Source organism: Limanda limanda, chromosome 9 (genome assembly GCF_963576545.1).
Source record: "Limanda limanda chromosome 9, fLimLim1.1, whole genome shotgun sequence".
In the NCBI taxonomy this organism is placed as follows: domain Eukaryota; kingdom Metazoa; phylum Chordata; class Actinopteri; order Pleuronectiformes; family Pleuronectidae; genus Limanda; species Limanda limanda.
Window position 1 is genome coordinate 18,806,203 of NC_083644.1, and position 17,106 is coordinate 18,823,308.

At 40.3% G+C, this 17,106-nt stretch overlaps 1 protein-coding gene across 4 annotated transcripts in view; it reads right to left on the reverse strand.

The window, feature by feature from the left end:
- Nucleotides 1–17,106, reverse strand: part of suco (SUN domain containing ossification factor) — a 43,878-nt gene that overhangs the window by 25,589 nt on the left and 1,183 nt on the right. The window lies entirely within an intron of this gene.

Here is a 17,106-nt window from a genome sequence, read left to right on the forward strand (position 1 = left end):
ATGGATAGATGAGATAACATCCTTTTGAGCAACAGGAACTGTTCCATTGGATTTATGGATATTGGAACTACTTCAATATGCCATTTACCAAATCACCAGATATTTGCTTAATACAACATGTCTGTTGGCTGTTTAACAGTAGCAATGAAAGAGGCTCTGTAGCCTAATTATTTCTGCTCCGGTAGGACTGATGGAGGACAGACACCATCATCTCTTGCCAATGGGCGACAGAAACACAGGACCTGTGGTCAAGTGCTCGAATGATACAATTAAAATATTGCAAAAGTGTGGTTTATCTGCATTTTAAATGTCAATGATTTATTGTCTGAATATTGAACATAGGTGCCAAATTCATTATTTAATGTATTTGAACAAGGCATGACATGTAATGTTGTTGTTTTGGTCCTCTGCTGAAAATGAAATGTCCTTTATGTCCTAACATTCAACCTTAAGCCAGTGAGGGAAACCTAAGAGTCCAGGAGTGTACAGATACTAAGCTGTAAATATGAACCATGAGCTTATATAGGCTCCTGGCTAAACTTAGATCCATAGCTGGAAACTATGTTGCAATACGTTTCAAATGTCTCAGGTATCCTCTCCTACCCTCACCCCCTCAAACTGATGTACATGTTTTTCTGACGATGCTACACAGTTATTAAAGAGTCTGCTGTAAAATGTCCACAGATATACAAGGACAACGTGACATCCCTGCAGGGAAAAAATTCTCACTAATGCATTCACTTAGCTTTTTCTTTTACCTCAAATTGAAAAAAAAATTAAAACCGCAAAGTAAAAATGTTTTATAATATATTTAGTAATCATTGTACTCTGGGCCATGAGGACCTGAGTAAACAAGAGAAAGTGACACTAAATTAAGTTCTGTTCAGTCAAGCCAGTTGCACCTCAACAGACAAACAACAGATAACACATGCAAAGGTTATTATCATATATTATTATAATCTGTTTACAATAATGTGGAAGAACCCAAAGGAAAAATCATTAAAATAAGGGTTCTTGGAGAGAGCATTCCTCAACCAAAGTTGATGCCCTTTGTCCTTAAAAGAAATCAGTGATGATGACAACATAACCTTAGTTGAGGTAACAAAAATATCCTTATTCCTGGACACAACACCTCTCAGATTTCTCACAACATTATATATGTTACAGCACTTAATCTCTGTCTAGTATTTGAAAGCATTGAGTTACCTAACGTCTATGCATAACTTAGTACACTGTATGTCCACCAGCATGAGATGACACAAGAAACTAAAAACAAGAAAACAAAGTCAATGCTCAAAATGGTGAGTTATGAGAGGATGACATGATGGTTATGTGCCGGTCAGAATACAATAATTATACAGAAAAACATTTTATTGTATTCCAAATAAGTAACTTGTAATAATTAGCTAAACATTTTAAGTGCCAGGATTTTCCCACAGAAGATCCTATATGCTAGAATGTATCCTTCTTTGGTCAAAGGATCTCTGGGGTTGTAAAGAGAGCAGTATTTGTATGGACCTGAATTTCTGTTAAATATTTGCAAGTTGAGAGACTCGCATTCTGGCGTCTTTGCGCAGAATACCACAAAGCCATAAAATTGCTCAACACATTTTTCTAAGGTCCCACATGGTCTGAATGCTTTGCGTCAATGAGCTTATTTTAAATCAAGGTCTTCAAAGTTCTAACATTTTCTGAGAAACCTTTGATTTTCCATCCTCTAGTTTCACAGTCGACTTTCACATAAGGAGATGTTTTCCTCTGTCTGCCATGTAACTACACAACAAATTCAATACATTTTTAAAGACCCGAATAGTAAAAGAACATACCACAAAAACAACATCCATGCATTGATTGAGTTTTGGGAACTTTGTTGCAAGTCAGGCTCATGTTAGTCACCCCCTGAGAGGACTGTCAAATGAAAGCAAAATTACTAAAACCTAACCTTTAAAGATTTTATTTACAGTTGTATTTACATTTAGATCAAAAAGTCATAACTTACATAGAGTAATGTTTAATCAACTAATCTGTTTAAACCCTCAAACTTTACATATAATTTGCAGTTCAGAAACCAAGACCGAAAACATGATAAAAATCTGGCACTATAGGACCTAAAACAGCGATACCCCAAACCCCTACCACCACTGCAGGTGCAGCCTGATGAGTTCTCATTATTTACTTAGGCAACTACTTAGAAAACTTGTTTTTCATTTCAAAATTAAGGCTTAAACACATCAAGAGCATAATATAGTTATTATTTATATACATGTTGTTTTAAAGGTCAAGCTGTACATTTTGTAGATATCTCGCATTATACCTATTTTGTTGTTTGTCCCCTGACAATTTTGATCCAACCATGATTGAGAGATCATGTCAGTAGTAAAAGTTACCCCACCCAAGGAACAAATCATAGCTCAAAGATCAAAGTCTGAATGTAAACACAGATTTGGAGAATCAATACACCCCAATGTAAAAACCTTTGAATCACTCTGATAAGAGGACGCTTGTTGTTACAGGTGACTAAGCGATGACAAAACACAGTACACTTTTAAGTGAACACGTCACAGAGTAAACAATCCTGTATAAACTTCCGTGATGGCGCTTGCAAATTTGACTGACCTACTTGAATGGTAAACAGCCAAGTCACAGATCGCTATTGAAATAATATTCAATTGCAGAGATTAAATTATGTGTAGCAAATCAAGACCACAAATGATTTTGACATAATGAGCCACTTGTTAATTGAATGACCCCTCCGCTGCACTGCATCAGCTAAATTAATGAAATGAAAGAACAGAGTGTTGACATTCCTCCTTGGATGAAAAAAAAAGCCGCTGAAAATATGGGGAGGAAAAAGGTGAAGGAGCTGCTTTTCAGGATCTGCGATGCGGGCGGACTCTGACCTACTTTTGAATTTTAATGGTTATGAAACAATAAGAGGGGAGAACATATGACCCACATATGGAGAGAAATGCATAGATCACAAAAGGAATGGATGTTTAAGTATGCCATGTACTGTACGTTAGTGGGTCATGTCTAAGCTAAGGAAGGAAGAGCTTGTGAGGAGATTAATGAGTCAGCAGCCGGCAGGTGCATTCTTCCTCATTCTCTCCTTATCACCGTTTCCTGTCCGAGTTCAGAGGCACCCGTCTCTCTTTCCTATAGGTTCCCCTCTGACGTTTAAAACAGTTAACCCTTAGATGCACGAGTGACTGGACCCTACACTCTTCCATAAGTGGGTCAAAAATGACCCATATTCGAATCAATGGGGTTTTATGCCATTTTCGTCATTTTGGTTAGGAATAATCACTTGTATAATATTTAGTATTATATGTAGGACCACACAAGAATGATTTCATGTTTGAAATATCTTTATTTTTCACTTTTTAACATTTTTGAAAAAGAAAATTACCCAGAACAGCAATAGAAAAATGTGTACATCCATTGTGTGTGTGTGTGTGTGTGTGTAACTGTCCAGTCATTGACAGTTCCTCTCTCTTTTCCCTGTTTTGCCTTCTTGTCTCATCACTGTATGCAGTTCAGACAAACTACCTGTTTCCGGCTGTGATCATTGCACACAGGTACATTGCATTTCCTACACCTATTGTTGACTTTGCGATCTTTGTTACATGGGCAGATCTGACACCTCTTTCTCTTTGGTTGGCCCTGTCTGCTTCTTTCCTGTGGCTAGGTTGTGGCTTTTGTTACCCCACACCTTTCCATTGATTCAATAATCGGGGTTTGATACATCCCAGTTCTTCTCACTTCCTGCAAGCAGGGTCAATCCAATGAAGGCCATGAATTCATCTTTGGTGACATTTTTCCATTCTTTTCCTCCAGCTGTTGCTACTCTCCGTCCTTCCAAGTTTGTGCACTTCATCACCTCTTGTATTATATCATCAGTGATAAAGAGCTCTGTGCAGGCCCTGACCGACTTCTGAGGATATTGTGGCTCTGTGTTCTGCCCTGGGTGGGAGGTAACTCGCTCCAGTAAGAGCCCTTCCGACTCATTCCGTTGGACATGATTTGGACACTGTCTTCTTCAGAGGACACAGAAGAGGAATCTTCTGAGTTAGATTGATCCTGTTCAGTTAGATTTCCAGGTGGACGACTGCCACTGCCACCTGGACAATAGTCTGGGTCCTCATCATCAGAAATGTCAGACTTGTAGTCCAACCCCATTACTGCCTCTCCATCCTCTGTAGGACCATTTCAGCTGTGTATCTAGCAGCCATGACACCTTGGATGAGGAAACATAAGAGCAATGTTTTCAATAGATCAATATGTAGCTATATAAATAAATACACTCAAACACACACACACACTACATATAGTAAAGTTAGCTAACTTAGTTAGCTAGCTAGTGTTAGCTAGTTATAAAGTAGGCTAATTTGTTGAAAAATAACAATAAAATACTCTTTCACACAACAATCATGAATGACACGCACACACACAATACATATAGTAATGTTAGCTATCATAGTTAGCTAGCTAGTGTTAGCTAGTTATAAAGTAGGCTAATTTGTTGATAAATAATAATAACAACAGTCATGAAAGACACACACACAATATTATATGAAGATAATACTTACATGTATCAGCTCTTGCTGTGTAAAATAATCTTCTTGAGGGGTGAAAGTTCTGATATAGTCTGTGTGGTCCACAGTTAATTTATTCCTGACAGCAACAGTTGATAAGAATCAAAGGTTCCCATTGGATTCCATAGAAAACGCATGCGGGTCATTTTTGACCCACTTACGGAAGCTTGGGGTAGTAATACAAAAACTACAATTTCTTAAAGAGCTAGAATGGCAAAGCATACCTCCACAACAATCATGCACAAGATAGTCTGCTTCTTTTGTAGAAAAATAAAAGAAAAAGGGAATGGACTGATAACTTTAATGATATATTTGTCATATGTCAATGATATATCTGTCAAAACAGTCATAGAAAGTATAAAGAAAATCCTGGATTCAACACTTAAGACACATTAACACAAAATGCCAAATATTTCCACCAAGGCCCATCACTACCTTTTAAAGTCAATCCATTCCCAACCAAATTGCATACACTTATAAATATCATGCCCATATTTAATCAAGATACATGATCTTTTCCCTGAGAAATTGGTTAACAATTCAACAAACAAATACACCCTAAATTAAATTAAATAAAAACAAATAATAAAAATCCTTTGCCTGCATTCACCTCAAAAGGTTACGCCTTCTTCCCTGTCCCATACTTCATCCCTCACCAAGTTAAGTTGTAATCTGCTCAGTATATTTCTGTGTAATGCTGTTAACTTACAGGCAAATGCTGGCGAAAAACCCCTTGGCCAATGCAACACACCAACATACAGACACGGGTGACAACATAACCTCCTTTGAAGAGGTAATGAGCTGGAGTCGACATTATCAGCTTTTGACAGATGCACCCAGACATACTGACTACATCTCCTGATACTCTGTCTGTGCTGGTTCTGAGCAGCCAAATCCCCTGATATTTCCTGTTGGCTTTAGGACCATTCAGACTCAGGCCATAACTGGATCAATTCAACTGTACTGGACCGTACCATCTGACTGGGTCAACAAAAACCTGCAGAGACAACAGGCCGAGTCAGAAACTCTCACAAGCTACATGGCATGGAAACTAGGCTCTGATCTGTTCTCAGGCAGGATGTTTACCTGGTCTCAGAGTTTGATTTCCATACACATTATTACTTATTATTTAGCTGACGCTTCTATCCAAAGCGACATACAATAATACACCCATCTTGGTCATGGCCTGACAGTGCAACACACGTACTATAAACAAGCTGAGCCAGGACAGATTAGTGGCTGCATGTCCAGCCCCTGGCCTAAATCTCAGAGCTGCTTGTTGCGCTTCATTACATAGACTCTCTCTGTCACACACACACTGACTGTAACTAACCAACAGCACATGATGTACACCAAGTCTTTACTTCCATAATGGTCTTAAATAAAGAAACTTGAACTGCATCACTGTGTCAACTCTGACGCCAAAACAAAGAGGAGATGGATAAATAAGAGATGTGTCACAGCCGACTGTTCAAACAAAGTGCTGAACAACATGCCAAAGGCACTCGACTAGATGTTAAGGCAATTGTGAATTTAACAGGAAAGTGAATTGTGCATCTGCCTGATCGTCCCTGAAGCAAAGTCTTGTGATAGTTTTCAGAGACGTTCAGAGTATTCTTGATATATGACTTGTTGTGCTGGGCCTGGAGCTGGGTAAATGATGCAAGAAGGCGAGACACGTGTTATTATGTAGTGACTAGGTTTGGGCAATAAAACAGTATTAGTATAATTTAGTTTAAAAGTTAAACTTTTTTCTCCTTAGTGAAAGTTGTGATTTTAACTCACCTTTAAGAGCAGAGAGACAGTCATTAAACCTTATAAAAAATAAAAATGTTATTTATCACGTAAATGATATCTTGATATACATTTTTTACCCTATCGTCCACAGCCTAATCATATGATTATAGAGAGTGAGAGAACGAACGTTTTCCCCCACAGTGCTACATCTCCAATCCTTCATACAGGCAGACAACCTACATATAACTAACACACCCTGCTTTTCACCCAGGAAGAAAAACAATCTCGAAGAGGAACGTATAGAGAAAGAGCAGTGAGTATAGAGAGAGATAGGGAGAGAGAGAGAACAGGATCCACGTGGGCAGAGGTGGATTGTGGGGCAGGGGGGTGTACCAGGGCTTGCCAGTAAAAGCAGGCCAGCGCATCTGTCAGGCAGAGAAAAACATGTCGTCACTGGTTGGACGAGAAGGAGGAAGTAGAGCCTAAAAATCCAGCCTTAGAGGACTGCCTGTATTTATTTGTTGAAGTTTGCATGTGCATCCCAATCTTCCTCCACATTAAAGCATGGTATAATGTCAGGCAGCAGTTTGTTCTAAAGCCTGCTGATCCTTCATAATCCTGTCCACTGGTGCATCCTCAGTGTAGCCAGGGCACCGTGGCTGAACTGGTGAATAGCTCTATCACACACAAAGTCCTGCACTAGACCCTATTTGTTACCACGTGACTGAGGTTATAACTGCCTTACGAAGACAGGCAACCAAGGTCCTTATTAGTGACTGAAACGGAAACACCGTCCTCTTTTCCCCTCTACATCCTCTCCTGAATTCTTGCACACACAGAGAAACTGTGGCTGTGTGCTTTCCCAGAACACCTCCTCCTATGTAAACCCACAAACTCAGCTTGAGGCCTGACAAGATTTAGTTTGGAACAAGAAACCCTCTGTCTTCTGAAATTTAATTTGTTCTGATCCACACTGTTAAATTCAAAACACAGATTAAGGAATGAACCGCCAGTGCCAGATGTCCAACAGACCCCTGTAAATTTGAATCATGACACCCAACTTATCAGAAATTAAGTTGTCAGTGCATCTTTATACGAGGTTATGATAACCGTGCCAATGTATCTTTACTCAAAATGCTGAAAATTCTAAGCAGAGCAGCATTTGACAGAGCCTCGGTTTTTCCTAGAGTTTTAACCTTAGAACCTTTAAAACAACTTTTAACACATAATCAGTTAGTGATACATTTTGTTAATAGTCTGGCAGCACAGGTAGGTTAATCACTAAAACCAGCAGACTATAAAATAATCTGCACTTAGAAGTCTTTGGAGGGCAGAAGTCAAATCAAAAAGTTTCAAGTTGCAGGTATTGGTAAGATTTGCTATGACCTCTTGCTATGGATAGATTCCATATTTAATCCTCATTGCCATGACTTGCTGTGTTTATTTCAAACTGTGAGCTGAAATAACTGAAAGGTAACCGAGTAAAAACTTCATATGACAACGTTGGATGATGTTTTGTCATCTTGAAGTCCTGTTCAGGAGCCTACACACTCATGCCATAATTCTGTACAGGCAGAACTGGATTGGTGGAGTATTATTCTTGGAAATTGTTGTAGTAATAAAAAACTCACTTACTCATGCTGAGTAATTCCCGGCAGAATGACACCACTTCATCCGGATTCTCATCAGAGCCAGGTGATCATAATCTTAAAGTCAATCCATACAATGGAGGTATACTCTGACAATCCACACTAATTTAAGTTATTTGTGAACCTTGTTTGTCTTTCTGATCGACTTCTTTGACGCACATAAGTACTTCCATGTACACAGGAGCCTTTGCAGTGTGGATGAACAGACACACCTCTATTTGGAAATAAGCTTGTGGTGCCAAGTAGGCCAAGTCATCAGGTGGGAGAGAGAGGGTTGATCCTGTAAGATAAGATTCACCTAACAAGTCCCCGATACAGAGTGACGTAGATAATTTTCACATAGAACCAAAACCTAGCAGCTATACAGATCTAAATATTGGCCCTTTGAAATTATAAAAGTAACCATTCAGATGAAATGCTTAATATCACTGAAACCACAATTGCAAAACAATGGTACAGACAAGTCATATTCTTAGTGTTAAAGTGGAAGTGAAAACTGACTTGATCGTCTGGGCACAACAACAAATAAAAATCAACCATTGTGTAAATGCATAGACAGAAGCTGTCTCCTCCTTGTTGTGTTTTGTGCTGCATCTTACAACTGTCTTCATCACCAATGAATTGATTTATTATTCCCTTGATTAATGGTTTGGCCAATTAAAACAGTTCAAATTGCAAGAACATTATTGTCAGTGGGGATTAAAATAAAAAAAGGTCAAGGTTCTACTTTACATTTATTTTAGTTCCTGGCTAGTAGCTACAAAATACATTTATGATATAATCTGGGTTGACAACGGAAACCATATCAACAGTTGGACTTAACATCCGTTTCTACTGTATTCAGAATCATATCATGTATCAGTCTGTTAAATGCCTGAACAACATTGCATTCATCAGCAGTGAAATTAATTAAAACCAAGTCAAATACTATCTCAAAACTGAGGGAATCGGTGTGGGCGGGGGCAACAGTAGAGCTGTGACAGTGTCGAGCATCGCAGCAGTGTGAGTCAGACGGGGATCAAAGAGGTTTGGGAACGTAACATCAGGAACAGTGACTCAGAACAAAAGGACTGAAGGACGCAGTCATGTGATATAATGTAATTTGATAGGAAAAGCCATTTTTCCCAGTGTAGGTTGGCGTGGGTGTGGACTCAACAATGCATGTGCGCTCTCTATCAGTATGCATGCATCAGCAAGCACAGTGGGAGCACAGACACTCATCAAACATTCACCTCGGTACACAATGTCCTAACGTGCAGCGTGATGAAACACTGTAATGTCCCATAGGCGCTACAATGTAAACATTGCACAACTTCCTAAAAAATGTAAGAAAAAAATGACATGAATACTAAAAGCAACATATTCAGCGAAACTAATGTGTAGTACATATATAATTTCAGCATTTGATATCTGATAAACGGATTTTACACTTAGCAGGCAGGTTTGGAAAGTAGATTTTAAGGCACTGGTATTATGGTGGGGGTACTTGGGAGCTGGTGGGTATGTCTATATGTGCCGGCTTTAGGAAAACATGCCCTCATTAGCTTTAGTACATAATGTTCTTTAGGAGCACCGTGAGTCAGACATGACCAGGACCTGCCCTCTGTATGTTGCCCTCAGCCACACACAGACTTACAAAGGCACATGTACACAAAGACAGTTACACACATGCTGCATAGGAGACTAAGACGCGAACAATGAAAAAGACCTACACACACAGTAAAGAAGACTGAGAACCACTCAGTTGCTCTTAAAGGTAAACAAAAAGAGCAGCGAGCAAGTAGGGGGAAGGGGAGGGGGGAAACCAGAGCGTTTTCAGGAGGAAAAAAATAGTCCCTTTCTCTAGCAGGGCAGGAAAAGCAAATGGTTTTAGTGCAGTCAACTATCCACAAGTAATTTAAACAGACGGCTGTACTAAGATGCCTGAAACGTGACACAACTTAAGACTGAAAATCTTACACAATATTTACCATACAAATTCAAAAAGTGCAACAACACAAATTCTTACTGAAAGATCATTAATCAAACAGTTAATCAATGAACCGTCTTCTCTTTGCCAAACCCAAACAACATTAGTATTCTGACGCAGGTCTCCACCTTCAAGAGCCAACAGTCTCCACCCTCAGAGTTCTATTCACTAACACGGTAAACGGAGGCATTTTCTCTGTAACCACTGAAAGAGCCTCAGGCCATTGGCCCTCATTCAACTCACCTCAGGTCTAACTTTTTCTAAAAAACTATGTGAACAACAAGAGCCAGCTAAGATGTTCCTCCTTCCAGGAATTAAAAAGAAAAGACTATCGTTATTCTTTTTAAAAAGTTGGACTGTTACATGCGTCAACTCAGCCAGCCAGAACATTTCGTCTTGCTCCTTTGATGACAAGCCTAGAAGTTAAGGTCACAAAATTCACCAAAATAAATGTTGTGCAGTACAAATAATATTAACAAATACAGCTGCAGGGTCCTGGCTACCGTCACAAGCAGAATCTTGTTCGGTTGAAATCTCATCTGGATTTAAATCAATGAGCCATACAACTGGGCACATGCTTTAGATACCGCTGCAGAGTTCACCTCATTTCGCCTCAGATCTACTCCAGGCATTGCTTCACTTAGACTACTTCACATTGCTCATGTTATAAAAAAGACACAAGCGTAGAGCATCGACATACCGAGTCGTGCAGCTGGGAAGCAGAAAGGCCAGCAGGCAAAAGAGCTCAGAGTGCTCATCAGTTTCCATGGCCAGTGGGCAGGAACAATAGTGTGCTCTGGAGTGCCAGTCCAACTCTGTCCTCTCACATTAAACTAGGGCTGTCAGCCTTCTGTACTAAACTGTGGCATGCTACAACAACAACAGAAAGATGGACTCTCAGCTACTGAGACTCTGTTCTCTCAGCCAAAAGTTCAGGAAGTAAGAAGTTTCTATTCCAAAAGGTAGGTCATGCATTTCAAAAGTTATAAAACATTAAGTGACAGCTGCTCAGTCCCAGACTCAGTCAAAGGATTTCATTAAAACCCATATGTACATTGAACATGTACAGCCAGCCAACCATTGTCAAAAAAAACTGATGTAGGCAGTAATTTTTGGAACATTATTTTGGATTTAACAAAGGATAGTTAGCTAATAAAAAGCCAAGTCGTTAAAACTCAAAAAGGTGTATTCAAATTGCAGGAGCTTTTTAATAATGAATCTGTTGGCACCAGAAGCTCAAGTTGATGCAGTCCATTTGTCTAGCTTGCAGAGGTGATTTAGGAAAACACACTTTTCTAGCACACACGCTAGTAAGTAACTGACATTCATTGAAAAGTATAGTGGTTAGCTTGCAGCCATTGATTTTACTAATTAATCATTGTTAACTTTAGCTTTGCATCAAGATGGGTCGACCAAATGTTCCAACTGTCTTTGCATATTCTTTTATAATGAGTGTTTGCTGTAACAATACAGTTAAATACTGACATGAAGTTGCAGAACTGGTTCAGGACATCAGTGAATGATAATCCTGAATATTTTTTTAAAATCGGTATTGACATCAATCCTGTGCTTGTCGTCACAATTGTGCGGTTATAAGGTAAATGTTACATTTGTCATTTTTGTGCTTAATTCACACATGTTTGATTTGACCTGGATATAAATCTATCTCTGGAAAAAAACAATATATGGTTACTTTCAAACTGAACCAGGAACAAGAAGCCTGAGATTGACAGATAACACTCTGTTTTGCTTTGGAAACATACAGTATAAGATGCCGTTCTTTGTAAATTAATTAATGTAAGTAAATCAAACAGAGCCCTTATTTGACAAAAAGCACCTTAGATAGAAGAGGTACCTTAGCTTAGAAAGTTAGGCTAGTTAAGAAAGAATAAGAAAACAAGCAAGCTACATGGATACACTCCAAGCTCCTAGCAATATATAGGGCTGGCCAATTAACCGAAAATGTATTGAAGCCAACATTTATAACCTCCTAACTACTTAATTTTTTTAATGTCGGTTAATACTTTCGCCGATGCATTGCATTACGTTCATTACAGAAATCGAGGTAAATGTTAGAAACAATTGTGTTGTTGATTTGAAGTCTTATCGCCCATCCCTAACAATAAGCGCTAATTTAATTTACTTGATGATATGATCACTTTATACTGTGAGATGAAAAAAAAATGTGTTTCTGGTATGCAGCACTTGGTCTTGTAAACAACTCAATATGCTTTAAATGGCAGGCAGATGGGGAAGACTGGAATTGAGCCTCCGACCTTCTGGTTGGAGGACGAATGCTCTACCCCCTTAACCACAGCCGCCCTGCTCCTTGAACGGTGGTATAACATCATACATGACTGGGTTGTGTTGCTTAAGTCCTTTAGCCTACACATAACTCATAGGGAAGTGAGAATGTGGCATCATCCTGTTACTATTAATAAAATTGGGAAGATGTAAGATACCAGAGAACTAAATCCATACATTGTAATTCTTCCTTAACCCTTGCAGTCGGTCACATTATTCACAAAGCCCAGGTTTCCAGCGGTACAATATCAGAACAACAAAGGGCCATCTAATGAATGCTGAGCTAAAGAGGAGAGATAAACGAAGCACATGTAGAGACACACATGCTGTAAATCACAGCAGCCACATGGTATTGCAGGGCCATAAAAGTGACTGCAGGATTAAATGAATAGCTGGAAGGTGATGAGCTTCGGGAAAAAGGCTAAAGTAAGCAACATCATCGTGACCAAAGGCAGGCTTTGTTACCTCCATTTCACCTTCATGTTCCGACACCACTCCCTTTCCAAGGATGGAATAACCCAAGACACACACAGAGCTGTCTTTGTTTCTTTGACATTTGCTCTCAGTGCCCAGTACAGATGGCCGTGAGTATCTACCAGTCGGAAACACAAGCAGTATGACAGGCTCCATGGCTACAAGTGCACAGTGACTCGGAGGATCTACTTATGCAATAACTGCCTCAAAAAGGGAACTTTTACAATGTGGGCTGGAAACACGAGAAGCTCCTCTAGCTATAATGTGACTTGCTTCTTTGTACTGCGTAGTCACAGTGTGTGTACTACATGCAGCCTGTTCTTCTGTGCACAGAGAAGGACAAATAAAGAGACATGAAGGGCAAGTCAAAAACTTTCACAGGCCCATCTTAACTGGTGTGGCCCAGTAGGATTTGTTTCAATATGCAGAGACGATCTTGTCCCTCCTGGGACACTTTCCAAATTTCTGTGAAGCTTCCTATGATAGCCAAGTGGTAAGGACACACACCACATGGGTGCATCCATCTTGCGCAGATGTTTGACTCCAACTGATAGAGTTCAGGTGTAGTGCTGACTTCAATCCCTGCATTCAGAAAGCACTTACTCATTTTGTGATCTTACTTTCGAGAATTTCTAGGGACAACATGTTTGTTTTGCAGAGCAGAAGTTAACATTTGCTGAAGAACTGGAAATGTGAGTTGCGAAACCCTTATCTACAGCACAGGGCAAGTACAAGTCCATATAGACCATGACATCCTATAGATGGTTGGGGGAAAAAGACAGGTTAAACAAGCAATACCTTGTGGTCTTCTCATGGCTTGGTGCCAAAACATAAAGGACAAACCTCAAAACACAAGCGGTAGAGGCAAACACATTGAACAATACTCTAAAGACATTTTAACTCAAAGTCATTAAACCCTGTCCACATGACAACATCTTTGTCCAGATGAGAACACAAAATTGACTAAAAACGCTAAAACAAGCAGCCAGTAGGTGACAATAAAGTCTCCATCAACAATCCGCCAAGTACCAGAGAATAGCGCTGTGGTCCAACACGTATGGAGTGTGGCAGACCCTGTGAATGATCAATTTAGCAACAAACTTGTAACATGTAATAGCCACAAACTGGTACATAACCACTATTATTGTTGTTTCTGGCACATGCCAAAAACATCATCATTTGCGTTTACACGCAAGGCCCAAAGCAGAGGAAAAGTTTACTTTACAAAATATCCTGACTAGTATGGAACCGGTATAAGATTAATTAACAGCACTAGGTTGACAACTTTATTGCACCTGCACATATTGAGAGAAATGCAAAGATTTCTTATTCTAGTCTAAGGGGAATATATTAGATAATCCCAACTGGACACTTTGCTTCAGAGTTATCTCATGAGTGCTAATCACATTACATAATAATAATCTCCAAATGGCTTTGATTGGTATGACAAGGGACAGAATGAGAGAATGACAAAACATGCAGCTATTTCTGTTGAGCATACTACTGAGCAAATGCAATGATTGCAGTCCAGTTGTTTACGTTGCCTAGTTGGTAGTTTTACAGAATATACAATTAGATGTCAACTCTTGAGGTTAAACAACATTGAGTTCGATCAGTGTGTAACAAGCAATAAGGGTTGTTTCTTAACAGAGAGGAGTGCTGACACACCACAATCAGCCAACATCTCGGCACTGGACTTAAAATCTAAAAGGGGGAGAAAGTACATGTCTGTTGGGAGCTATCATTACTGACAATTAAGTTGGCTGTGAATGAGCAGCCTCACACAAACACACCTGAAGTGCACATTCACACACTTCTGACACACTAGTGATGCTGAAGGCATCAGCCTGCCACAGCAGTGCACAGTAAGATCCCTGTTGCTGACTATGCGAGTGCAGGGGCAGCATTAAACACAGAACACATTCTGCTATGCCTGTGGCATTTCAGTAATGAAGCCTACTGAGGGCGAGACTTCACATAGCTACAAGATGTTGAAACGTCCATTTTAGCCAATGTCTTTTCATAAAGTACAGGTTGATTAAAAACAAGAGTTAAAGCACAATGACAGAATGCTTTAACTGTCATTGTTAATTATCCCCCACTAAAGAGCCGCTTCCTATGCCTGAAATCACGGCTGCCTTGGAAACCTTTGGATTACTGCAACGATTTCCTTCACTGTTTCGCTGTTCCCGCTGGGACGTGTGAGAGTTGACACGGAGGAGTGAGAAGCCATCAGCAACACACTAAACAGGTTTTGCATTAGTAATGTAGTCTATAAGTGTGGCTGCAAAGTCAATAATTAGTCTGTAGGAAAGTGAAAGAGTTCACCAGCGTTTTAGCCTGGGTGCCAGACGAACTTAGCCCCGCCCACAACATTTGTTGTTCGGGAAGTTCGGTCTGGAGTCGCTCCGTTGGGGAGAAACTATGGCCGATCAGGAGCTGATCGGACCAATCAAATCGTCAGGGCGGCCTTTATACAATGATTGACAGATGATCTACAGTGATGTAATCAACCACGTCACCAGAGAGCGCTGCCTGCAGAGCTGAGATGTGTCGATGCTGCCATCGAGTCTGTTCCAGCAGACATCGACAGCGCATTCATTTTGAAAGAGGAACAGAGGTACACGATCAAGGCATTTGTAGATCGAACAGATGTTTTTGCCGTCCTCCTACGGGATTCATAAAAAGTTTAATTTATCAGCTGGCCCCGATGCTGCAGCCACACAAGCAGTCATATAAATAAAAAGAGAGTGGGGGGGGGCTACGCTCCTCAGCACATGAGACAAAAAAGACACAATTTGGGACGCTGTTGTAGTTAATGTTGGAGCAACACGGAAGTGTAAAACGATTAGCTGCCGTTTCTCCTCCTCGCTGGCTCATGCAGAGCCATGACAGCGGAGCTCTGCAGCGCAGCGTGCGGATCAGCAGCTCCGTGGATTTCTGGTAGGGACGGATCTCTCTCAGAGCCCCGTTCCCGGGCTGGTCGCGGTCCCGGGCCGGTAGCGAGGCTCTGAGAGAGATCCGTAGCGGGCTTCTTCACGCCGCCGCCGGCCGGGGCTCTCACAAGCAGCCCTGGCCTCCAGCTGCTTCCTGGGGGCTTTGCCTCCGGTGGATATACGAGCGGCATTAGCAGCATTTCCATTGATTTATTTAGAGAGTGAATAAACTTGTGAAACAGACAACTGACAACAACTATGCGTCGCTTGACATACGTCACATACTACGTTGCTCTGATTGGTTGTAGGTCTATCCAATTGAACGAAGAGGCATTTTGTTTCCTGGTTCTGTTGAAACACGCCCCATAATCACAGCCCAATGGAGTGGTCTCAGACTCATATTCTGACTAGAATAATGAGTATGACAACGTCAGGCTACCAGCGTTGGAGATGCACAGCTGTAATAAAAACCACTTGTTATTGAAGATTGAGAACAGTCTGATTTGTAGATTTAGTCTTTGGACATGTCTTGAATTAAAATGACTGACAACATCTTTCTGGATTCCTGTGGTAGTTGTTTAGCAGGCAGAAAGTAGAACCCTGCTTAACTGTTGGGTCTTTCATTCCTTCCTTCTTTGTTTGTCCTCTACAAAGACAACCAGCCCGGACAATTCCTATCTGAGCAATACCTGAAACCTTTCAAAATTATCTAATCTATGTGAATGTGATGATTCTTCATAAAAAGGTACAAGGGTTACAAACTAAGAGGTGGAGGCTTCATCTGATTCTGTTGCAATCCATCAAGTCCCCTAGTGTTCTTCTTTTCAGTCTGACCAAATATTTAGACTTATTCATGCCAGTTTGCCTATTTTTAGTAAAGCATGACTACTGTGAATAAAATACAGCAGAGTTGCACAAGAGCAAGTTTGACTTATTGATGAAGACATTATGTTACGCTCATACTTCCTATGATTATAAATCAAATATGAGGACTAAGATCTGCTTCTGAAGCTACGAGGAAGCAGGGAGGAGGGAAAAACTCTACTGAATATAAAGATGGGCACTCAAGCCTAAATGGAATCCATTATGACCATTACCCCCAAAGTTATGTCTGCAGAATCATTGTTAACTCCTTACTGGCAGCCCGGGTATTAGGTTAATAATTTCCTGGAAACAAAACGATCTACACATACAACATGGTGTCTGCAAGAGCTTAGTTATTGGAGTTGTGATATTAATAACTTATTTCCAACTAACTATAATGAATAAGGCTATATACTCTACCAAAGAAAACAGTCATTCAGTCTCTATACTGTCAAGAAAAGAGAGTTCTTCGTGTCACTCCAAGAGAAGCACCTGAGCACCTGAGTCCCCTACCATGATAAAGGAGGCATGTGAGCTGCTCTGATAATCCCATTTCACAAACCCTGTTAGATTCACCT